The 24,866-nt window shown below is 41.5% G+C and overlaps 1 long non-coding RNA gene across 1 annotated transcript in view; it reads left to right on the forward strand.

The window, feature by feature from the left end:
- The window catches only part of LOC139803557 (uncharacterized), a 62,276-nt gene that overhangs the window by 14,423 nt on the left and 22,987 nt on the right, over positions 1–24,866 (forward strand). The window contains exon 2 of the long non-coding RNA XR_011729051.1: positions 19,564–19,661. This is a non-coding gene — a long non-coding RNA (uncharacterized lncRNA). The remainder of the gene's footprint in view (positions 1–19,563; positions 19,662–24,866) is intronic.

Consider the following 24,866-nt stretch of genomic DNA (forward strand, 5'->3'; position numbering starts at 1 on the left):
AGGCAATGGATTAAAAACTGGCTCAGATCACAAAGTGTGGAGATGGTGATATGCAGAGCAGATAAAAGATTTAAAAAAAAAAAAAAATGGAGTTTCAGTATTGCTAGTTCAAACTTTGTACATTGCAAGAGTAGTTCCAGGATTTGGGGGCTGAAAAGGAACTTCAAGTCACCTATTTGTAGCTCCATGGTTTGAGCTAAGTGGGTGGCAGTTAAGGTTGCAAAAGTGTCATGGAAACCTGCACTGCAGATGTGAAGGGAGGAGAGCAGCTTCTGCAAATGTTTACCAGCACTGTGGTCTTGGTCGCCTTTGTGTAAATCCAGAGGAATGTGATTGCCCTGTGTAAGCTGATTATTTCTTCCTATATTGTGGATGAAACCAAAAATGTGAAGAAAGATCCTCTTTTTCTCACTCAAAAGTGATAATGTGGGGTTTTTTCTCTCTTTTTCCTGCTTTTCTTAAAATCAATACTTGATTAAGGAGGAAAAATGCATTTTAAACTCTGTCTGTAGTGGGACATAAATATTCTTAGTGGGACAAAAGCATGGTACATGTAGTGAGTATTTGGTTTGATATCCATCACTGCTGTTGGATATTCATGTGCAGGGTGAGTATCCCCACATAGGAAATACCAAAATTCAATACACCAATACTACTTTGAGAGCTGAAATTTGCCTGTAGATTTGGAATTATGACAAATGCAGCCAGTCCTACAATGTCAGTAAACAAACTAACACTCCAACATGAAGGAAAATCTGCTATTCCCATTCCTGACCCTGAGAACAGGCTTGGGAACATGAGCAGTATTTTGTCTCTTCCTGCCTTATCAGTTGGTCTAATAAAGATATTTCCTTGGAAAGGATAAAAAAAAAAGATGTGTTCTGTAGTCAGTAAGTTATGGGCTAGTTTGTGGCTGGCAGAAGGGCAAGGCTGGGTTAGACTTTAGCAGGGATATTTGCCAGGGTGTGTTTGCTGACAGTGATTGGAGCTGTCAATGAGAATGACACTGGGGAGCATCCACCTGTATGTTTAAAACATTCTCTGTGCCTCTGGCTGTGAAGCAGGCCAGAGGAGATATAAAAAAACATGAAAGGACTATGGGAGCTTCTCCCTAAGGTGAGATTTTGGACACAATAACCTGTTTCTGTCAGGCTGTGTTAAAGTACATATGTTAATAACTTTTGGGTTTTATCATTAATCCTTCTTCTGATTTCCACTTAGGTATATTTAGAAGTTTGCCATATAGACCCAGAGGGACTGGTCAGAGGTGAACTTAGCAAAGAAAAAAAAAAAAAAAAAGCAGTGAATCCACTCTTATCTCAGTTTAACCTGACAGATTATGCAGAAATGTTGCTGCAGCTACGGAGCAAGATAGCACTGGTCCCTCCTGCCTTGCCCCTGTGTAAGACACTGGTTTGGGCATGGAAGGGACTGGGTGTTGTGTTCCCAAACCCCACTCAGCTCCTGGGGACGCTGCAGAGCACGTGTTGACTCATGGATGGCAAAGTACATTTTTTTGCTTTGGGATGTGAGGTGTAGAGGTTGAAGGGCTTTACACTGCTCTGGAGGATTCTTCTATGGTTTCTTTTTTGTTTTTTGGGTTTTTTTTAAGTATAAATGTTCTCTATTTTGAGGGATTAAGTGTCTTAGTTTAGTTGGCAGTGAGCCTAATTTATGGGAAGATCAAGAACTCCTGGTCTATATTGAGTTCTCTCCAGTTCAAACCTGTGAGATAAAACCCAAGGGCAAAGCTGAGCCTGGGGAAGAGAGAGCAGTGGTGTCACTGTAATTGTGTTACCTACACAAACCACTGAGCTCCAGAGTCCCAAGCAGAGCCCACCACCTTTCTAAAGAGAGTGTGTCTGAGATGGGAAGATGAGAGGGGCAGAAAAGCCAGGCTGGAATAAATACTGGTTACTCAAAGCCTGGAGGGGAGAGAGCATCTAGCAGTGATCAGGCTATCGAGCTGTGGATCTATAAATAAAGGTACCATGTGTATTCCCTCCAGGGCCCCATTGTCAAAAAGACTTTTCTCCTCTTGTCAGCCAAGGAGAGATAGAAATAGTTTGTTTCAGTGAGAACAAAGTATGTGCCCCTTTCCCAGGGCTTGTCATAGCTGTGGGGATGTGGGTATGACAGGGAAAGGTGCATTTTCCAATGGACCTTTTCAGAAGGTGCACTCATTGTCACATAAAAGATTCAGATGATATGCACTGTCTGTTTATGGGCACAAAGTAACATCTTTCTCTATTTTTCTGCTGTATACTTAGGAACAGACATAATAGCCTGGTCATGTGCTGGAAAGAAATTACTCATTTCATATTTGGTCTAAATGAAACAAATGTATTACTCATTTTTATGCAATTCTTGTAAATTGCATTTATTAAAAAGGGGGAGAAGGGGGAGGGTGGAGGAGGGACAATTACCTAAAGTCTGACCAATATGAACTAGAAAATTTATTTAGAAATATGGTTGATCTCAGCTTCCTCATAATTTAAATCTGCTGACAAATCTTGTGATTTTATTTCTTTTTTTAAAGCAGCCCTCAGGGTTACTACTAGTTCAGGTGTCAGGACCAGTTACTGGTTCAAATCCTGCCTGGGTGATTTTGCCTTTTCTCTTCCAAAGAAAGACTCCAGACTCAGTCATTTTCTGGGCTTTCTGCACTGTTTGTTGCTAAAGCATCTGAGTCTGTCCCTGTTGCTGAGGTCTGGTGGTGGTGTGTGGAAAAACTCTGCAGGCTGCTGAACCCTGAGCATGGCTTTAGTGGCTCTGAAATGTGGTGGTTACTTGTTTTTCTGGTGATACAGAAGTCCTGTGAGGTGTCCATGCTCTGAGATAAGCTGGTCCCCACCTCACAGCCCCACATTAATTTTTTGCTGACTTTTTGCTGCTTAGAGCAAATAATCCAAACCCCATTCTCATTGCCAGCACTATTTATCATTGAATTCTGATTAACTGAACACCTATATCTAGAGGAGCTGGGAAAATGGCAGCAATTTTCAATTAGAGCATCCAGAACAACCTTGTCATCTCTTTCATAATAATTGCCTTTATTTTCAGAGGTTAAGTAGGATCATTTTTAACAGCTATTTCTCTTCAGCCACGCTCACAGTGTGCAGAAGCCCCACGCACCACTAAGCCACGGTGAAGATCACCAAGAGGGCTCTGTGTTCTCTGGTGTCCCATTTTCCCATCAGTGATTTCCACTGATACCTGCTGAGCTCACAGAACAGAGGGGCTGTGGTACCTGGAAGAAGCAGACACTGCTGCTGTGCACCTTGCCCACCTCCTCCTCAATCTGTGAAGTTCATGGAGTGAGGACAGAGCTGGTGCCTTGGTCACTGGTGTACAAAGTGCCACGGGCTCTGCTCTGCCCCAGAGATGCTGCAGTGGCAGCAACTGAGCTTTCTCTGATGTAGATTTTAGTGAGAGTTTGACTCAGGAAGGGACTGAGGAGACTAGATCTGATAGATCAGAAAAGGGGATTTATGTATTTCTTTTCTTTTGTTTGTTGGTTTGGTTTGGTTGTGCTTTTTTATGGGCTGTTGTTTGGTTGTGTTCATTGCCTAAATCACTCTTCTGGCAACTTCTGTTCACAAATGGAAAGGACCTGGCAGAAAACAAAGCTACTAAAGTAATTGGAGTGATTCTGGCTGGTTTAAGGGGTGGGCAGACACCTCTCTGAAACTGGAGAGATCTATTCCTTGGCATTTGGTCCAAGTAAGCTGCAGAAAGCACTTACACCCCTGGAAAGCAAAGCTAAGCAGAGCCCATGGAGTCCTTTAGCTCAAGGGGTTTTAATAGACTTGTCTCAGGGCCTGAGGGACTGGTTAGGAAGCACCTGGAAACTTATCTAATTTTTCCAGCTATTCCGGTTCATCTAATGCAAGATCTTATTTCTGCTACAACCACTGTTGTGCTGAGGTCCTCATCCCCTCAGTGCTGGAGCAAAGCACTGCAAGAAAAATATTTACAAGACAAAATGGAAATATGGTTTCCTTCTGTTGTCAGTCCCAACTTTACCCCAGTTCTGAGAGGGCTACGAAATGTGTTTTATTAGTGCTTGGGTAATGACAGAAAAAACATAGTTTTCTTCTTCAAGTGTTCAAGTTCACTTTGTACTTCATCAGTAAAAAAAAAAAAAAATTAAGGTTTGTTGGTTTCAAAGATCTTGATATGTAGCATAGTGCTTTTGCTATATATTAAAAAAAAAAAATCAGATTTTCATTATTGCATTTCTAATTAAAAGTTCAGTGAAATGCAGAAGACTTTGTTGAAAAAAGAAAGAAAGAAAAAAAAATTGAAAAAGGAAAAGGATTCCTTATGGCTTATGGTCAGAGAAAGTAGCTGCAGAAACCGAGGCAAAGTGAAATTGGAGTTCAACAAATTCACTACTTCTGTATGAAAATCACATATGTGACTCAGCAGAACAAGCTCCTCTCTCATTGTTCATTTTGGAGAAGTTCACAGCTGCTGGAGTTCCAAGCCCCAGTGAGGTGTGGCTGGCGTGGGGATGGGGCTGGGGTGGCCATGGGGCTAGGACTGAGCAGAAAGCTCCTCTCAGTCCTTGCAGTGGAGAGAAGCTCATGGTGGCTGTGGGAGAGGGGATGAAGCTCTCTGCCAGCCACGGGGATTCACTGGGAGCTGCTCAGCACACCCAGGGCTGCTGCCCAGATGCCTGGCACAGCCCACATTTACCCCCTTGCCTCCTGTGCAAGGTTAGAGCAGTGGGTGACCAGGATTCACAGCACTGGAATTTGTGTGTTCTGATTGTGGCTAGAGTTGTACAAACCCTTTGTTAAAAATAATTATCTTTTTTTTTTTTTTTTTTACATTATGGAATTACTCCAGGCTTCTGACTGACTGTCAGCCTTCCCTTGGCAAAGCAGCTTTACCCTCCCTGGTAGAGTGACTCAGGATGCTCATCTTGCTGGCTAAGACTTTCTCTCCCTTCCTCCATGTCACCATACACCCTTTCCCTCCCTCCTAGTCTCTGCTCCCTGGAATTTTTAGTAGCAGAGCTTGTTGAAAAATGCAACCATCTTCTTTGCTGTTGATCCGTCTTTGACATTTTCTGCTCTGCTCCTCTGAGCTGCACTTTGCTGATCAGAATCTCAAACAAGCTTCTCCACTTGCTAATGCAGTGTTAAGACCATCAGTGCTCAAATCCCTGAGATCTCTCCTTCTTCACAAAGGTTAAAGAGTATAATTTTTGAAAAGTGGAGCTTTCCACCAGGTTAAAAGGAAGGAGGTCAATGAGATCTGTGCAGTCCTCATATAGTGCCCTGGAGGTTATGTTCCCATCTTGCTGAGAGCATCCCAGCTGCTGAACCCTTCCAGCCTTGCCTGTGTCCCATCTGGAAAGGTTCAGGGAAAAACCACGTGGGCTGGAAATGCAGGTGAGAAGTTTTGCAGGAAAGTTTTGGCAAGGGAAGCTGGTAGGCAGCCTGTGATCCTCACAGCTCTGGCATCCCTGGGATTTCAAGAGTTCTTTGGCTGTCGCAAAGTGAGCTTTAATGGCTTACAGCAATCCATGACGTAGCAACCAGAAGGAAATGAAGTGAGAAAATGTTACTCAGCAGCAGGGGCTTGGGAGGCAAAGTGCTGTGAAGCCAGGCACCTGCAGAACCTGTGAGGAGCCAATGATACCATCAAGCAGCATCTGAAGGGCTTCATTGGTGTCTCATGGTAGCCACGTCTTCTTGCATGGCCTCCAAGTGCCCAGGAGCAGGCTGCACAAGCAGAACTTTGCATGTGCCCATGGTCCTGAGGCTGGAGAATTGGTGTATTTTTCTTGTGTTACCAAATCTAGAGAAGACTAATCTGCCTTTATTCAATTAGTGCCTCTCTTTGTTGTTAGCCTCTTAAAAGCAATCTCTGCTAACCACAAATAGGTTGTATAAAAAGAAGACAAATGGCAGAGACTAAGCATAGCTGAAGCCAGTCAATGGCAACAAAAATAGGGGGATTTATTTAAATTGAACTGCATTTGAAAGTCTATTTTAATCTAGTCCCTGTGCTTCATTCATCATGTTGCTGCCTGGGCAGTGTTTTCAGGGCTGCTGACCCCTCAGCATGCAGATGCACACTCAGTGCTGGGAGGACATTTCTGTGCAGGCACCCATGTCAAACCCAGGGGTGATCTCCTTAAGCAAAGGGAGTGAGTGGAACCAAGGAGCCCCACCAGCTCTGGCTGGAGCAATGCATCTGCTTTTTTGGTTCACCATGGGGTTGTGCCTGATGCTAAAATCCTGTTCCTTCTGTTCAGCTTAAGGCTAGGTCTGATCAGCAGAGGGGAGAGCAGGGGACTTAAAGGCAGAAATCTGGTTTCTATTTCAGGCTGTGCCACTGCCACATGCTTTACAAGAGGGCTGGTGGATTATGTGTTTCCCACAACCAAAGGGAAATGTACTCCAAAGGGAGTGTTAAACAGCAGCCAAGGGAAAGAGGAAAGGGGGTGATGTGCTCTGATATGAGCTGACCTCTCTTGTACAGGCATATCTCCCCTTCTCTTGGGTACCCTGAGAAATACACAACTCACCACAGAACGGATGTTCTCCAAATATTCTCCCCCACACCCTTTTTCCCCTTCCTTTAGCCCTTAATCTGTTTAGAAATTCCCATTTGTTTACCTCTCTGGTTTCCATAACCTCACTGACACTGGAGCAATGAGGAAAACCCAGCGTTAGGAGCTTAGCAGTGGAAGTTCAGCTCAGTCCAGCTGTGGGCAGTTCAGTCTTCACTCTTTCTTTGGGTTTTTGTTTGTTGGTTTCGTTTTGGTTTTGTTTGGTTTTGGTTTTTTCCTTCACTACTGTGTCCATTACTGCAGAAGCAGCTGACACCTTAGTCACAAGATCAGAGTCACATCTACCAGAGCTCTTAATATCTAGTTGTATGTTTGTGTGTGCATTTTCTTTTTCAGGGTAAGTACATATTTTAAGGATGGAATAACAGCTTGTCCAAGAATCAGCAGTCCACAGGGAGCCAACTGGTCTAGCAGCCAAAGTTTGTGCTGTTTCCTTGAGGTTTTGGGGATAGGTTGCTTGCCTGTCCTCTTACATAAAAGCATAGCAAATTGTCAGAATAAACACATTTTTAAATATACGGCACCATCAGTCAGAAGTTAGGAGAAACTCATTGGCTGGAAAAGAGATCAAGGCAATAGGGAATTTGGATGACCTGACTGAGGCATCTGGACTAAAAAGTTCTGTTTCATTCACTGGAGTTAGTAATTTTTTATTTTATTTTATTTTTTTTCCTTTAGGTAATCAGCCAGGAAAGAAATAAAATATCCTCCTCCTTCTTCCAGGCAGTGAATCTGGAATCAGAATCCTATTGCTTTTTGTTTTGTTTTGCTCAGGACAGATTGCTACTGGGTATGAGTCCTTGCTTCAGAGAATCCTGGGGAAAGAGCCAGCTGCAGCTCTGGTCTCTGGGGTGCTTCACTGCTCACCAACTCACAAGCCAGTGGTGAGTTCAGGTTAACTCTGATCATCTGGGGGTGATATCCCCAGTCTTACCATGTGGGTCAGGTCAGCTTTAATCAGCCCTGTCCAAGGAGGGAGCTCTAGCAGGAATTGCACTGTGCAGGAGAAAAGCCCAGTGCTTTATTGTTTTGGTGAGCTGCATGACATCTCTGTACAGTTTGTCAGCCATGGGGGTAGGAGAGGTCCTTACAGAATTGTGGAGTGGTTTGGGTTGGAAGGTACCTTAAGGATCATATAGTTCCAACCCCTCTGCCATGGGCAGGGGTATTCCCCACTAGTCTTGGTTGCTCACAGCTTCATCCAACCTGGCCTGGAACACTGCCAGGGATGGGGCAGCCACAGCTTCTGGTCTTTGCAGCTGTTTTTTCCCAGGAGGTGCCACCAGGATTCTCCCAGAAGTAATTCCTGCTCCCTGGGCACTGCTAGATTTCCAGGTTTCCCTGGGATTACACCAAGGCTGGTTGAGAGGCAAGGTGAGACAGCTTGTTGAGTCATCTTTCCTACATATCCTCAGAACAGCAGGACACTGCCTGATATACACACAAAGGAGCTGTCTGTGGAATTTCATTAGATTTACAGGGAGCAATTGTTATTCCAGAGTAAGGAGAGGAGATGGAAAGAGGCTGAGGTCCAGCTAAGAATTGGCTATGCTACTTCTTGGATTGTTTTCCACGCTGTGGTTATCCTTATCTGCATCTGGAAACTGGAGTGTGTTGTATGTGTTGTAAGAGCAAGCGGATGTGTGAAGTGTTCTGGCAAAGTCAGAAATCTCATTTTCCCTTCAATATAATGCAGCCTGATTAGATTGTTATTGACATGCTGAGAACCTGTTAGTGTTGTTACATCTCTGTGGAAAGGCATCTGTCTGTTCCTCTCCTCCCTTCTGCTTGGAAGGATTGCAGGGCTGGAAAAGGGAAGGACCTCTCAGACTGCAAATCCAGCTGTGAAATAAATCTGTTGGGAAAGCAGAGTGAAGCCTGCCAGCTGACCAGCAGTGGAACTGTAAGCCAATTAACATCAGTTTGGAACAATTAGTAATTCCCTAACAGGGGGTGAAAACAAAACAAAACAGAACAAAAAAACAAAAAAACCAAAAAAACAAACAAACAAAAAAAACAAACAAACAAAAAAAAAAAAAAACCAAAAAAAAAAAAAAAAAAAACCAAAACAAAAAACAAACAAAAAAAAAAAAAACCAAAAGAAAACAAAAAACACACAACAACAACCTCAAAATAAAACTCCTGTAGTTTGCTGGATATCTTTAGGTCTGTAGATCATTGTTACCAAGAGATTCAGGCCGTGTTTGGGTGACCATTCTTGTAAGATTTGATTGCACCATGTCAGAAATGTGCAGTGTTCTGAGACCTTTTGCATCTCTGGTGGCAGAGGGGACATTGGGCAGGGTCTCAGGGACCCTGGGCAGTGCTGTGTGGAGGCACCTGACCCAGCTGCTCCCACTGCAATAGCTACAGATGTGCAGCACTAACTTCACCTTCCTGATTCAGACACCTGGTTAGCATGTCTGTACTGCTCTTGGAATTCAAGCCAGCTCATGCTGCATTAGCTTAGCTATTTCTGCATGGTGTTTGATGGTGACTTCTAGTAAAATCAAGAGAGGGTACAGACTAAGTAGTTTTAGAAACATTCTTCTTCCCAAGATAGCCCTTGCTAACTTTGCAACATGAGGTGGTCAGATAGCAGCAAGTCTCATATTCAAAATTTGCCTTTGCACAATGTGGAGTCAGCCAAAATATCTGGGTTGTTGCTGTCTGATCACAACTGACCCCAGCCTAAAAAATCTCCATGCAGAAAGCTCTCTGAAGATGGATTTGTCTCCAAGAAAGATTTTGGGTTCAGTAAAATTCAATGAAATGATATTTCTTCTCACCAGAATTGTGTTGCTTCAATGCCTCCTATTCATGTGCTGGATCCACTTGTCATGCATCCTGTTCTGACTCTGAGTGCTTTTTAGGGTGAGCCTGACTTTCCAGAGGAATAGTGTTCATGAGCCTGTAAGGTGTGCCTTGCTAAGCATAGCAAGGAAGGAAGCAAGGAAGGAAGGAGAGATGAGTGGAAAATCACCACTTGAGGAAGAGGAGAGCATTAAATTACATGGCAAGGAGTTAATAAAATAAACAGGGGTCCTTGGTTTTGTTTTTTTGTGTTTGGGGTTTTTTGTTGTTGTTTTTTTACAAATTTTTTCTTTTTCAAATTTCTTGCTCTCTTTTTTTAATTTATTTATTAATCTCAATCATACCATGATTACATTGGCCAACCCTTGACACTTTTCTCTCTGATTAGAGCTGGTTTGTAGTGGCCATGATGAGTTACCACAACAGCCTATTATTGCCATTGTTATCTAGTGTCCCTCACTAAATTCAAGCAGAAGTGGCAGGGAAGGAAATCTTTTCAAGGTGTTCCTGAGCATCTAATTACCTAATTTTTTTAAAAGAATCAGTTTATTTTAATTTATCAGAACATCTCTGTCTTGAAAATGAAAGCTCTTTAGTTTTGATAGGGTTTTTTTCTGTAAATTCAAGCACTGAGGAAAGTTAATTTACTATGCAAAGTATCTTTGAAGGTCATATTCAGTGTCATTAGCACTCTACAGAGGACCTGTGAGAACAGCTGTTTGTCTGTGCAAGTATTTTTGTGGCCCTGTGTTGCTTTGTGTACCAGTAAGACCTTTTCTGTCCACTGTGCCTAGGTGGTAGTTACTGTATATTTTCTGCTGATAGTGGCACCAGAATCCCATCTACTTTGCTTTTTTATTATTATTATTTGTGTACAATTGTATAGCTGTGGTCTAAGTAGCTATTTTATTTTATTTCATGGAGACTAATAAGAAGGAACAGAAGTAAAGCATCTACAGGACAACTTCACTGTTGAAGAAACAAGCAACAAAAAATGTACAGCCACTCAGGAACTGAAAGAGAAGTTATTTCTTAGTAAATGTGGATACCTAGAACATGACATTAGAGCTTTTTTCCTTTGTGAACTCCAGTCTTCTGCCTCAGAAATGTCTGTATTCCCAACTGCCTTTCTGTCTGTTACATCAAACAATGTGGGCATATGATTTGAGCCCTGAGACTCCAAGGATGTAAGTGTGTACCTGAGATGAGACACGTGCCTGTGTTCTGCTGAGTAAGTATGTCCTGGTTAGGTGGTTAAATTTTAAATGCATTGGGACCTTCACTCAGAATGGAGCAAGTTTCAAGCCAGACAGCAGTGAAAGGACTAAATATTAAGCTCAAAACAAACTGTTATCAAAGCAGCTCTTCAGATGATGTAGGATTGCACTTTATGGTGGACAGAGCATCTTTAAAATCCTTTTGCAGTAGCTAAGAGCTTATACATTAGCTTTCATGAGAGGTATTACAGATGTCTGGGAATATTATATAAACACTAGCCTGTTTGCAACAGTTTAGAAGCCTAAATATTTAATAAGAAAATACTGAACATTTAACTTGCCTTGTATTTTTTATGCAGCAATAAAACCACAATTTTTATCAGAAGATGCTGGAAAACCTAACTAATAACGTGACACTTTGTTATGAACTGAGAGGCAAGTTCACTGGTCTAGAATTAATAAGGTGTGTAATCTGTACAAGAACTTCTGCACTACAGAGGGAAACAGCTAAGTTTCTCTGTGCTTGCTTTTGCATAAAGATGCATGTAATTTGGAGACTATTCTCTGATGTATCTTTATATCTCTGTGGCTAAAGTTCCAACTGAGCATTGGTTGAAAAATGAAAATACCATTTCCACACCTGATGTGACACATGCATGGCACTGCATGCCTTTGTCAAGTGGACTTCCAACAGGAGAGAGAGAACAGCAAGTTTTATGATCATAGAAAACATTTAGACCCAAACATATTATTCCAAAATATAGCTGCCAGTTTCAAGGAAACTGAAAACATGGTTTGAGGAACCAGAATGAATTGCTTGAACCCCAGATTCCCAAGGAGTAATTCCCCAAATGACTGAAGTCACTGCTGATGAAATGAGTGTGTGTAGCAGGAGAAATGTTGCAGTTCTCTATGATTAATAAACCTGAAATGTGTATGGATAGGTCTTGTACTCTTATCCTTTGTTTTCTCCAGAGCACAGCAACCCATCTATGCTGTAATTCCATTTGCATGGCTGAGTGAATATTTTTCCACTCCAAAATTTGCATAACACTTGGTCACGTAGAGCAGAAGAATGAACAGCACCTGAGATTTCCATTTTGCATTATTTAGGAATATACTTATACTCACTGAGTGGATAAAGCTATCCCAAAATTGCCTGCCTGCACTAGGTGTGAAGGATTTATCTTCTTGTCCCCTAAAAGGAGACCACAGTATTGACTGCAAGGATCCAGAGTTACAGGACATTTGTACCTTTTAATTCTTGCAGGAATGACAGGACTGGGTTTGCTTAATGGAAGGTCATGTGTAGTGAATGGGAAATTCCTTTCAAATCTGCACAGACCTCAAATCTAAAGTTTGTACTGGCCAAAAATATTATTGCAGTTGACTAGATTAGGCTGAAAATGGTAGCCAAGAAAATGCATGCTCTGGAATAAATTATATTTTTGATCTGGCCAGATCTCTTGTACATGTATGTCAGGATGAAATCCTTGGTGGCCTACAGTTATTTCCACTTTAGCTTGGCATAAACAGTGTGGAAAATAAGGTTAACATTTGTGCCATCCACAGAACAAATACCAGTGCCAGTCTAGTTGTGCAATTTTTATGTGTGTCTGTGGTTTTCCCATAGCTTGAACAGGACCGTGGCTTCCTTTAAGCTCAGAAATGTCAGAAAATCATCACTAAGCATGTCCTTATACCTTTAAATATTTTTTGAGTCAGTTCTTTCCTATAATTGTATTTATGTATTTCTATTTTGAATAATTCAGGAAGCCATCCAGTCTCCTTTGTTCAGTGAGTGGATCAGGCCACCTATAAGTCATGAGGCTGCAAAGGGTGAGAGAGATTTCTTCACCTCTTCCTCTGAGTTGTTGTTTTGTGGTGTTTTGGGTTATTTTAACAAGGTTTATTACCTTGTTATTTTTCAAGTTGGAAGCTGGGCACCAAAACACCAAATGGTTTGGCCAAGGTCATATAGGAAATTTGGGACAGAGTACCAAACATATGATTGCTACTGGTTTCCTATCCAGTTCTCAAACACTGGACATCTTTTCTAATTTCCAGTCTTTTCTGGCACTGCTATGAACTTTCAGGGCCAATTTCTCAACCACTTTGTACCTCATTTTTTTTCCCCTTCTTTTGTAAATAAAGCCAAGCTCACAAGGTAAGGTACCAAAGCAATCAATAGGTATGTAGTAATTTCCTTGGCTGGTTCCACTTCTCTTTCAGCTCACAACTTGTCCACCAACAAATGTATTCCTTGCTTGGAGCACTTTACTGCATCATTTCTATCCAAAACTATCTGTTAGGACTTTTCTATCCAAAACTGTCTGTTAGGACTTTGCTAAGCCTCAGACCAAACATCTTTGATCCACCCATTTCAAGATTAGATGGATGACAGAATCCAAACTTCAGATCCAAAACCATCCATGTTTTGGAGGTATAGTCAGAGCCCAAGCCTAGATTTGGCTCTCAGCACAGTTACTTTGAAGTGGCTTCAAATCTGAATGCTGTGTCCTGTGACATCTCTGTTTCTATCACAAAATCTTGTGTTCCTATCTCTGTGATAGGACTTGAGGAGGACCTCAGTGTTTTGTGTGGGAAATGACACCTACTGATCCTCTCAAACTTCTGTCAGAGAGTGTTTGCATGCAATGTTGGTTTTTTTACTTGGTTGGTTGTTTGCTGCTTACCTGGAGGCCTTGAGAATTTGGCATTTTGACAGGAGTAGGTGTGCAAGAAATCCTGATGTTGTGTGGTGTTCTTGTTCTTTTCTCCCTCTTGACTATTTTCCATGTGGGTTGTGCAGCTGCTTCCCACTTCCTAGAAATCAAATCAGCACTGCTCCTCCCCATTGCTCTCCTTTCCCCACACGATGAGAACATTGTATGGTTTTTTCCCCATGGATGGGAAAGCCAGGGCAAACTGGGTACTGTGGTCTTTTGCACTAACAGCACTTAGAGTGCAGTTCACTCTTTCCAGGGAATTATTCTAGATTCATTCACCACAGAGCATCCAACCATAACAACTCAGTAATTTTAAGGCCTAAGGAAAAAATTTAACAAGATGTTCAAAAATTTTGGTTTGGGATAATTGGGAGTTGTTTATATCCTTGTGCTGCTGATTATGTTGTCATATACCAGCATTACTGGTGTCCTCAGGAACAGGATTATCTCTGCTTGGAAATAAAGCTGCTGTCTTAACCACTTAAATGCTGGTAAATGGGAGGAAAAATACTCCTCTGCTCTTAGTGGATCTGTCATATGCTCAAAAAATCACAGTGGTGAGGATTGAATAAACAGATAGATGGATAAATGAAACATGCTCACAGTAAGTTTAATGATAACACTACAATTTTTCTGGAGGGTTTAGGGCAGAGCCTCCCCACCACACAGCAGAGACAGCTCTTGCTCTTCCTGGGTTTGAAAATAACTTTCTGTGCATCCAGATCATACCAAGCTTTCCAAGCTGTATCTTCCTTGAGTTTTATGCCCTCCAGTTATTTCTGTATGAATCTGGAATTCACATCTCTGGCTCATACTTTTTCCCCTGGCTCACTGAAATGCCAGGGCTAGCCATGAAGTCCAGTGGATGCTTCTTGTAATGGAAATGTGTTGTGTAAAATATGGGACTTGACAGTATTGCTTCTCCTCAGGTTCCCTGGGACCTCTGGAACTGGTATTTCCTACTGTCCCACTGGAAAAGATTGTACTAAATGAGCTGGGCCTAAATTCTCTTAATTTTGACAGTCAAAAGAAAGTTTAAGTATAAATTACATTTGCCTTTATAAGAAGTTTTATAGATTTCCAGAGTACCATATGAGAGCTTTCTTGGTTTGGTGGTTACGTTTTCTTTCTGGTGTTTTTTGTTTGTGTTTGGTTTTTGTTTTGTTTTTGTTTTTTTGTTTTCATTTGTTTTTAAAGACCCTGGCACTAATATGACTAATGAGTTTGATTTCTTTTTGTACCAACTCCCAGCCTCTCTGAGGTTTTCAGCAGTATTTTCCCTGTGGTTTCATGGGAACTGGGACCCAGAAGGCAGCAAGCTAGATGCACTTTGTCAAGAGAAAGCATTGTCTGCATTCAGAGTTTTCATAACATCCAATTTAAATTGTATTTTAATTTTTTTTTATTTTGCGGTTTTTTTTGGAGGGAGGAAATCTCAACAACTTTGAGAGAAGAATGGGCCATTTCCTTATCTTGAACCTGCACGAATTAGTGGTAAAGTGTTGATCTCTAGGCTTGCAGTTTCTGAACAATAAAATCTGTTTATTTCACCCTATAAAAGAACATTTTAACTTATATGGCTATTTAAGTTTAAAAGCTATCAGAGAAGGGGTGGGGAGAGGAGAAGAAGCTTGAATCAGTAATTCAAGCTTGCAATACAATCTTCATCTGGTGCATAGCTTGCATAGAAATCCCCTTCAATGTGGATTTTCTGTGCTTGTAGTAGTCCCACCATACAGGAAATATACAGTATATATTTCCTACATTTTCCATAATTGTAGCAAAGCTTTTAAAGCAATCCATTCCTTGTGTATTTCCAATGATTGACAATAACTGGGTATTCTTAAGTATGCATTTAAAGGAAATAAAACACAACTAGTGCTGGCAGAAACTGCAGTGACTTTCCAAAGGGAGTTGGGGGGAAATTTATTATTCATATGTACTTATTGCAGGGACAGGAACAGCTTTGATGGAAAACCCACCTCCACCTATCTATGCTTTCTCATTTCAGGATTTTTTTCATGTGGTTGGTTTGTTGTTGTTTTCCCCCCCCCTGCAGATTGAAGACACTGGGGGTAAAATTTTGTCAATCAAGGACCTCCTCGGGTGGGCAGAACAAAGTCACAGCACCCTTGGGAGAGAGATGGATTGTGATGAGGAGGGATCACTTGATGCTGTAGACAGGGCAGTGATGGATGGGTCCTGCTGCCATTCTCTTCCTTCTACACCATGGCTTGCTGCATGCCAAAAGAAGCAGAGAAGCACTGGTTTAAATGTAAGTGTTTGTGCTTTGTCCCAGGGTGGAGCACAGGGAGTGCTTCTTGCACAGACTCTGATGCTCATTACACCCATGGACACACACACAGCCATTTGCAAGAAGCAGCCTTATTACAGCAGTCACCTTCAGTGAAAGGGAAGAGAGATTTTAATTTTCTCTCTGCAAAATTGATAGAAAAATGTCAACACTTTGAGAGGCTTGTGCTTCATTTGAGCTGTGCAGGCCCTTTCTATACCTACTATCCCTGAACTTGCACAGTGCCTTGCTAAAAATAGTTGGAAGTGTAACTGTGAGTTCCCTGAACTGTGATCCTACCAGTTCTGTATTATTCAACTCACCATTCCTTTGAAAGTATTCATCCTTCCCCTCGTAAAACTTAAATCAGCTCACTCCTGGGTCCAAGAGTTGACATCATTATGATGTTACATCCTATGTAATGGTGTGAGACCTGGAAAAGCATTCACAGCAAAACCACGCAGTGAATTGAATTTGCAGTGCCTCAGCCCTTGCTTGAAGTCTCTCCCCACTCCCACCCTCCTCATTTGCTTGTACTCTTAAAACCTGTGCAGTTCCTTGGAAGAAACCCACAGTAACCCAGCAGCACACTGCTAAGGATCTGTCAAGGGCCTTTTTAATGTTCCCATTTTTCTTTCCATGGCCTCATTTGTTTTCAATGTTTGTGAGAGCAAAAGTGATTGTTTTACCAAATTAAGCTGGTTTTCTTGCCAGGAACAGTGGCTGGGATGATGTTGACAGGTTTGGAAAAGATTATTCTTTCAATATATTTGGAGTGAATTTTTTAAGGATGTCTGCCACATACACAGGCCACATTTAACCGTTTAATATTTATACAGTCACAGGGACAAATTAGCACCTTTCATTTTTCTATCAAAATTAACACATCCCAATAGTATTTTTATCAGGTATGGTCTTTAAACTGGGGATGATGGATCTTCATCATTATTGTAGAATACAGAATACCTTTTGTTTTTTTGGATTAAGGATAAGAAAGTATCTTGAAAGAAAACCTTAACTATGGGCTTTTGGAGGAAGGAACTCATAGGTTACATTGACTCATCAAGCTTCTGTGTGTTCAGGTCCATTTTAATTTCTATTAAGATCTCATGTACCAGTGCCTCATCTTTCACATGGGAAGTAATACCCTGGCTGGAGTAACCCTGAGTACAAGACTTGTAGAGAGGCAACTATATAGATTGATGTCAGATTCAGCATCTGCCTAATGTATTTCAGAGAAAATACTACTTTTGTAATGCCTGAAAGCAGGTATAAACATTTTATTATGTTGTATTCTGGCTGTAAGGTCTTGTGCTAAATTACCACTTGTTCAACAGAAAATGCATGAAAAAAGCCCTCCCCAGAGTATCCAAAATTAATTTTTGTTTGTTTGGACTGTTTTGTTTCGCTTTTTTACGAAAATGTTTGGTAAGTGATGACTGTGAAGTGCATAACCTTGAGACTGACAGACTGTAATGTAAAAAATGTAATGTTGCTCCTCCTCATGGAAATCTGGACCTCTCCAGTGGTTTAAGTCACCCATTCCTTTCTTTTCAAGGTCATGAGAACTTAGCCCAGTAACTTTTTGTGGTCTAGGGATGACTGTTAACTTGTTGGAGGCTCGGTCCCTATTGATTTTAAATAGAGAAAATGACAGATGGAGAGAATAGAAGGAAAAAAATGGCTCAAACAAACTAAAATTGTAGTATTTGGAGCTGGTAAAGAGACTGATATGTTGAAATAACTTATGTGGGGAGAAATCTTAAAGGTCTCAGTACAGGTGAAATGGCATAAGACTTATGAAATGCAAATCTTTGTAAGATATGTAATTTAGTAAACGGATTTTTAAAAAACTAAGAGATTAATAGCCTCCCCAGGTTTAATAAAGTGATGGCACTCTGAAAACCTTCAGAGAACATAACATACAGTGCAGTAACATTTCTGCAGAGAGTTCCAGCTCCTCTCTGCTCTTACGTCCTCCCTGTGTTCTTCCTGTAGATGGTGTGAGCCTTCACTGCAATGCTTTCCATCCAGACCAGATGTTCACTACGTTCCTCCTTCCAAACCTCATCTGAAAGTATATTATTCTGTTTCTAGATTAAATATTCTTCCTGTGTTGTTTGGTGATTCTGAAGGAACTTTGAGTGACTGATAAGGGAAAGTTGCCCTTTTTGGGAGCAGCTCCCACGAGGAGCATTGCACAGTTGAGTGAGACTGTTAAGAGTTTAATCATTTGGGTTCTGTCACCAAAGCTCAGCTTGTCACAGGTTGCTTACTTATCACACTGCATTGCAGTTTTCTGAAGGAAAAAAATGTTCCAAACCCAACCAAACTCAAAATTCAAGAAGAGGGAACATCTTCCCTGAGTACCGTTGCCCTCCCCTCCCCGTGAGGGGAGTCGCGTGTGGAGATAGAGGCTTCTCCTCAGGCCTCGTTAGTTCCTTGCTGATTGTGGTCTGGCAATGCCCAGGCTGCCGAGCTCGTAGCCGCTGACAGGGGAGATGATAAAGTGTCTGCTGAAGCTGTACATGGCTGCGGGTCACTGCCTCGAAATGTGAGAACAAAATGGGTCCGAGCACTAATGACTTTCAGGTGTGCACGCCAGGGCCTGTCAGGGCAGGCCAGGAATTAGCGCTTGGCACCAGGCGCAGGCCTCTTGGCTGCCAAGTTAAACATAAACGGGGCCTCGTGTAAATAAACAAGGGCAAAATGAGATTTTACTCTCAGTAGGTTGTGTATCAAGCTGGTGCAGAGGCACGGAGCCCATCCCCAGCACACACACCCAGCTCCTGGGGCAGCAGGGCCGGGCTGGGTGCTGCAGCTGGGCAGGCCTGAGGGGAGCACCCAGCGCCATTCCCCAGCGCCTCAACACTGCTCGTTCCTTTGCCTCCTTTCTCATGCAGATGGACCAGTGCTTACCTTGTGTTGCCTTCCCTACCTTGGAAATGCTTTCCTTGATGTCTCAGGGTGAGGGACCCTTTCAGACCGCCATCTCATTTTATATTCCCGGCCGCCCTCCCCGATAGGCACCAAGATTAAATTTCTGGTTTGGCCTGGATTATGTTTTCCAGGCCAATATATTATGCCACCTTCACACTTCCCTCCCTGCCCCATCTGGCTTCCATCCTACCCCCATAAAGATTATTAATATAGCTTGTTTCCACAGGATTTATTAGCAGGGGCCAAACTGGTGCCATTTCCCATTTTAGTAGAGCACTGAAAATAATCCTGAGGAGTGTGCCCAGCTATAAAAACGTACTTACACTGTCATATTTGCCGTTTCAAACATGCACCGCTTGATAGTCTCAAAAGTGCTGTTTAATTGGGTTTTATGGGTTCTAATTAATTATACTATGTAAAAAAATTACTTGTCCCATTACAGCTCTCTGTGGTTTACTCTGAAGAGCAATGTAATTTAGAGATAAATTGTCCTTCTCTATCCCCCTGCCCTTCTTTTCCCAGCAAGTTTCAGAAAGCTTTAGTTCTACTTGAAACCAGGAAAGGGAAGCTGAGGGAAAGTTACTTTTTTTTTTTCAGGGAGACAGCTTTTGCTGGTACTCATAAACAGCTTTAGATGTGACTCAAAATGGTTCCACATTCCTTCTGATGAATCGGGCTGGTGAAATTCTGAATAATGCTGCAACTTGTCAAAGTTCCAGTCTGTAGCAACTGATTTTGCAGAGACCTGAACATGTTTGCAGCTTTATATGCTGTGGATTATTTCCTCTGATTACACAGAGGTAGCACTAAAGGAAGCTGAGCATGTGTGCAGGTTTTTTCTGGATAAAGGTCTAAATGGAGGCTTCTCTCCATGACTCTATGAAAATAGAATGTGAAAGGATCTGGCTGCCTTTATGGCATTTTGGTGTAACGAACAGCAGAGGAAACCTCTCAAGTTAACTTCTCTGCCCTGTCTTTCAGAATCATGAAGCCTGGATTATTCAAACAAATTCTGGGGCAGTTTTCTGACTTATAAATGCTTCCTGGAATGGCTTTGTGAAAAATGAGCAGCCAAGCAGGTATGTTCGTGGTTGTTTAAAATATACTCTTATGTTACATTCATCACTGTAATAAATTGGGTCTCATGAGGCAAAGCATGAAATATAGTAGAACTGAAGTAGACAAACATTTTATCTTAAGGTCTATGACTTTATCTGGACGTTAGGGAGTCAGAGTATCAATTAATGCGAAAAAGCAAAAACAGGGTAAAGAAACCTCTCTAATTCACCTTTTATAGACAAATGCTACTTAGTTCAGAGATATGTCAGAATTCCAACAAAGTAAAGGTTTTGTGAGTGACAGTTACCTCTAAAACTGTTACACTGCTCAGCCCTGGGAAGGAGATCTGGTGAAATATCTCAGGTCACTGGTATTATTCTTAACACCAAAAGATTACAATTCTTAATGTGACTGCATAGATAAGTGTTCACTGGATCAAAAAGCTTTAGTCATGCTTCATTAATTTGCTTATTTTTAAAAATAAATAGCCAGAATGTCAGCTGCTGAAAACTTGGACCATCCTGGGTGTCCAGATCAGTCTGTTTCATGCTCTGGAAGAGGAGCAATAAAAGCTGCCAAAAAAAAAAAAAAAAAAAAAAAAAAAAGAATGACCACAGCATCACACTTATTAGTATTACTCACCAATCTGAAAAGTAAAAAGATTATGCCTAAGAACTGTTCTTATAAAGTAGAAATTTTACTACTTGTATCTAGTTAGTTCTTTTAACTATAACTGAAATCTGTAATACTTTTATGGAATGAGTTAGCAAAACAGAACCCAAACCTGAATAAGCCAGAAAATCTCCATCAATATTTGGCTCAGTGTTTATGTTTGCTTTTATATGGCTTTTACTACTTCAGAAAGACACTAATGGAGAAAGAAACAATGTAAAACCTGCTCTTTTCAGGAGAATTTCATCATCCAGAGATTTAAATAAGTGGGATCTACTCCTTTCATGCTATTCCGTCCCCATAAATTACTCCTTGGAGGCATTAAAAGGGCCTGTGAAAAACACAGTAATAAATACCCAAAGCACTAATACAAATGTTACAAACTGCTCACACTGCTGTGGCAGCAGCTCTGTTAATTTATTGAGCAAAACTGATGAGGGACCTCAATACCTGTCTGAGCGCTGCTGTGTGAGGAGCAGCATTTTATACTGCTGAAACCAATGCCAAAAATCCCCTTGACTTTTATAACAGCATCATGATTGCTCAGGAGCTGACTGAGTTACTGTGATTATTCCAGAGAAGCAGAGAAATAAGAAAAATTAAGGAACAGAAGAAATATCAGCTGCAAAAGGATCTTTAAGCCTGTTGTCACCTGCAGTGATTCTCTGCCCCGGGCTGGACAGTGCCTCTGGGCAGGAAGGGAGAGGTTGTGTAACAGCAGTGAGCTCTGCCAGGTCCTTTCTCCTGACACATCCCAGACCACAAGTATGGCCCCTGCTTCTGAGGGAGAGAAGCCACAGGGACACGTGTGAGTCATGGCCCTCATGACAGGGGAATTCCTCCCTGGCAGCTCTGGGGCTGAGCGGTTTCCACTGCCTGAGCCTCATGGAAAGAGCCATTTTCAGCTGAGTGTCTAATTCCTATTTCTCACCTCCCTTCAAAATAGAAGATCCTGGCACAGAGGTTTTTGGTTTGTTGTTTGTTTTTTTTTTTAAAATCAGTTCTCATGCAATTCTTCTGACTGATCCTTTGTGACCCAGGAAAAGCCCAGGTTCACAGCAAGCCCAGGGACTCTTTCAAAGACACCTCAGTCAAGTTACATTTTGCACTCTATTCCTCCCCTTGATAAGAAAACATGAAAGAACAAGTTTCTAATCAGTGAAATGGCCAAACTGTCCAGCTTTCCATGGCATTTAATGCCTGGTTTGCCCAAACCCTGGTTTTTCACCCCTTGAAATCATACTGCATTTACCCACAAGTGCTGTAGCTGGGAGCTACAAAGTGCAGGTTTGGTTCTGGTGTGTCCCTACAGGAAACTTGGAAATGCCCCTCCTTATTTCACAGGTCAGTGGCAATTCCCTTTAGATTAAAAGGGCTTTGATTTGGGTATTAAGAAGCCTGTGGATGAGGGGAGAGCAGAGCTCCTCTCCTTGCTGTGCTATGGCTGAGTGGGAGAGGCAGCAAAAGTATCTGTACGTTCAATAAGTTCTTAATTACAAAATTTATATGCTACTACAGTGGTATTTTAGAAATAGCTGGTGATGTACCTGTAACAAGGATTGCTTGAAATTTTCCAGGCTTCTTTATTTCCTCATAACTCTGTCAAACTCTGAACATTCACATTGAAATTTCTCAGCTGATATCAGCAACAGTTGATTTATTAGAACAACTTAAACCCAACACTAATAAAGTTTCTAGGGGAATTTGAAAGTTTGAGGGAGTGGAAGCATAGGTGTTCTCCAAATTCACTGTGAAATGAAATTACAAAAAAACTGAATTTCCTACATACTGGAAATGTGGAGTTCTGCCTCTCTGTATTTCTTCAGCAAGAAACATTAGGTAGATAGAAATGGTTTCAGTTCATGCAAGGATCTACATCCTGATTCCCTGAAACAGAAAGGCACAGGCAAAATACTCAACTGAAAGATATAGGCAGATTTTTATCACCTATAATTTCAACTTGAAAACTTTAATCATTTGGTCTTAGTATTCCCTGTCAGGTACCTCTTCTAGTTTTTGGAAAATTTAAGCTGATATAACTCAGGAACAATAATATAAATATATTTGTAATGTTATGCTTATACCATTTTTATCCTATATATTTTTTTACCTTGCATATTTAAATATACATGTGGGCTACATATAAAAATTGGTATTTTTATAAAATAGAGATAGTGTTCTCCTTGAGAAGATTATATAGCAGAGGACCCTGGTCTTGTGGAGCAGCTCAGGAGGTGAGGTACAGCTGGGCAGAGGAGGAGCCTGGTGTCTGATGGACTTTGCTTATATGTGGTAGAGAAGCTCAGAAAAGTGAGGACTAAGAAAATGGGGGATCTCGTGGCTGAGGCATCTGAATACTGCAAAACTCTCATCCATCTGGCTATTAATTTTGTTCTGTTTTCTGTGTTCCCATTTGCAGAATACATTGTCAGTGGTATTTCTCCTGACATGTGATGCTGTACAACATGAAACATTCTGAGAAATCAATTCTCAGACATCTCCGTTTTGCGTACCCAACCTTAGCAGAATGCTTTGACCTGAATCTCTTTGTGTTTCAGTTTCCCATCTGTTAGGCAGGAATAATAATATCTTCTTGTCTTACAGGGTGTTGTTAAAAGACAGTAACATTGTGAAGCACTTGCATGTCATACTGATAAGAGCCCTAGAGAAACTCATGAGAAATTTAGCAACTGTCTTCCAAGCAGGTTTTGAATGCTATGTGGTAAATAAGGCCTCAAGCCACATGCTGCATAATGACACTGTAACAAAATATTGAGTGTCTGCTTATTAAGTGATCACTGTCCATCCTGAGGTGGAATCAAGTGGAAACCAAGACATAATCCTATATTTAAAGGGTGAATCATAATGCAGATGAGTAAGGTTTTATGGTTAGGTTTAGTTCTGACTTTTTGATCACTTGGTTTTGCAGACATAAATGGTGCCTGTGCAAAAGGCTACGTGTGTCTAAAAAAACCCCCCAAAATCAAAATATGAACTTGAAAATCCTTGTTGTTCAAAGAAATAAGCAGGGTTTCAGTTCTTATCTCTGTAGATGAGATGGGTTTTGGTGCCTGGTGAGTTTTGAAGAGGAAGAGACATTGCAGCTTATACTGCTTGAGAAACAGTTTTCAAGAAAATGTTAAAATTTAGGTTGTTGCCTCTGTTTTATTTTTTTAAACATAAGAAAAGCTTGCCAGATGGGAAAGCTGGTAGTGGAAATAGTTTTGAAATGAATCCATAGATTCTTGCACACACCTGCATGGGCTCCTGCAAAATTTGCATGGGGTATGGCAGTACATTCTGTTACTAGCACTTCTTACAGCTTGTGGAAGAGGACTCCTAGGTTCTGTAGTAATCAAGCCATAGCTTTCACAGAGCTAGACAGACTACTTATTAAAGATAAAAGAATATTTTGGCATGAGAACAAATGGATATTGTTGGCTATGAATAAATTCAGTCTGGAAAACAAAGTTTTTTAGCCGCCACAGCAACAGGATTCTCAAGTGGTTTCCCAGTGGGAGGAAACATGGAGTTTCCTAGTTCCCTCACACACTGTCTGATTAAAATAAAGGGGGTTGTAGAGCTGAAGATCTTTATGAGAACAGATTGGGCTTAAGAACCTAGGATGTTGGTTTCTAGTCCCATATCTGCCATTTCCACTTCCACTAAAATCAGCCCTCACAAGGCTGGCGTTTTCCTTCCACACTTCACACATGGAGAAACTGACTTCCTAGATGGATGAAAGGAGAAATCCAGTCTCCCTAAGTTTCATTAATGAGGACTTATGAGCAGAGTAAGGAGTCAGAAAGGCCTCTTTACAAATGAGGCAGATCCTAGTTATGAAAAAGTCGAGCACTCTGCCTGCTTGTGCAGCTCTGCAAACCCTTTCCTGCCCTCTGAAGGATGAAGGGCATCCCTGGAACCTGGGTCTGGCCTGTGGTAGGGTGCTGCCTGTAACCCCCATGAATATTCTCCTCTTCCTTAGTCTCCGATGCCTGCAAAGTAGGGCTGCATTGGCTTTGCTGATAAAGGATTCTTTGCAGACACAAAGCAGAGAGGAACAATTCCAGGCTGCTTTGCAAGTCACATGGAACAAAACATAGCTGCCCCTGCACCTTGTGAGTGGTGTACAGTGTGTCTGATTGCTCAGCCATCAGCAGGAGGCAGCCTGGGGTGAACTATTCCTGCTGGTTTGCCACTATTAAGATCCAGCAGTACCTTGATGTTTCCTCACTGGCAATAATTTGCAGGATTAAATACTTCAAGCCACTCTAAAATTAGTTCCAGGAGGCATTTTGTGCTTTCATTTCAGAGCTCTCATGAGCCTTTCCCACTTTGTAAGTCTGCTACAGCTAATTACCTGATGGTTACAGTACTCCAGAAGATTTCAAATATCTGTCTTTTCCTCTAGCCTAAAGACCCAGGTGAGGCTGCAGTGTCAAACTTGTACTTGGAGTGTTTGCCAAGCACTGTAACTAGCTCAGACAGCTTCATGAGATGGACAAATAAACCACAACAGACAATATTAGCTTCATCCAGTGGCTCCATCCAAG

Source organism: Heliangelus exortis, chromosome 16 (assembly GCF_036169615.1).
Source record: "Heliangelus exortis chromosome 16, bHelExo1.hap1, whole genome shotgun sequence".
Lineage (NCBI taxonomy): Eukaryota > Metazoa > Chordata > Aves > Apodiformes > Trochilidae > Heliangelus > Heliangelus exortis.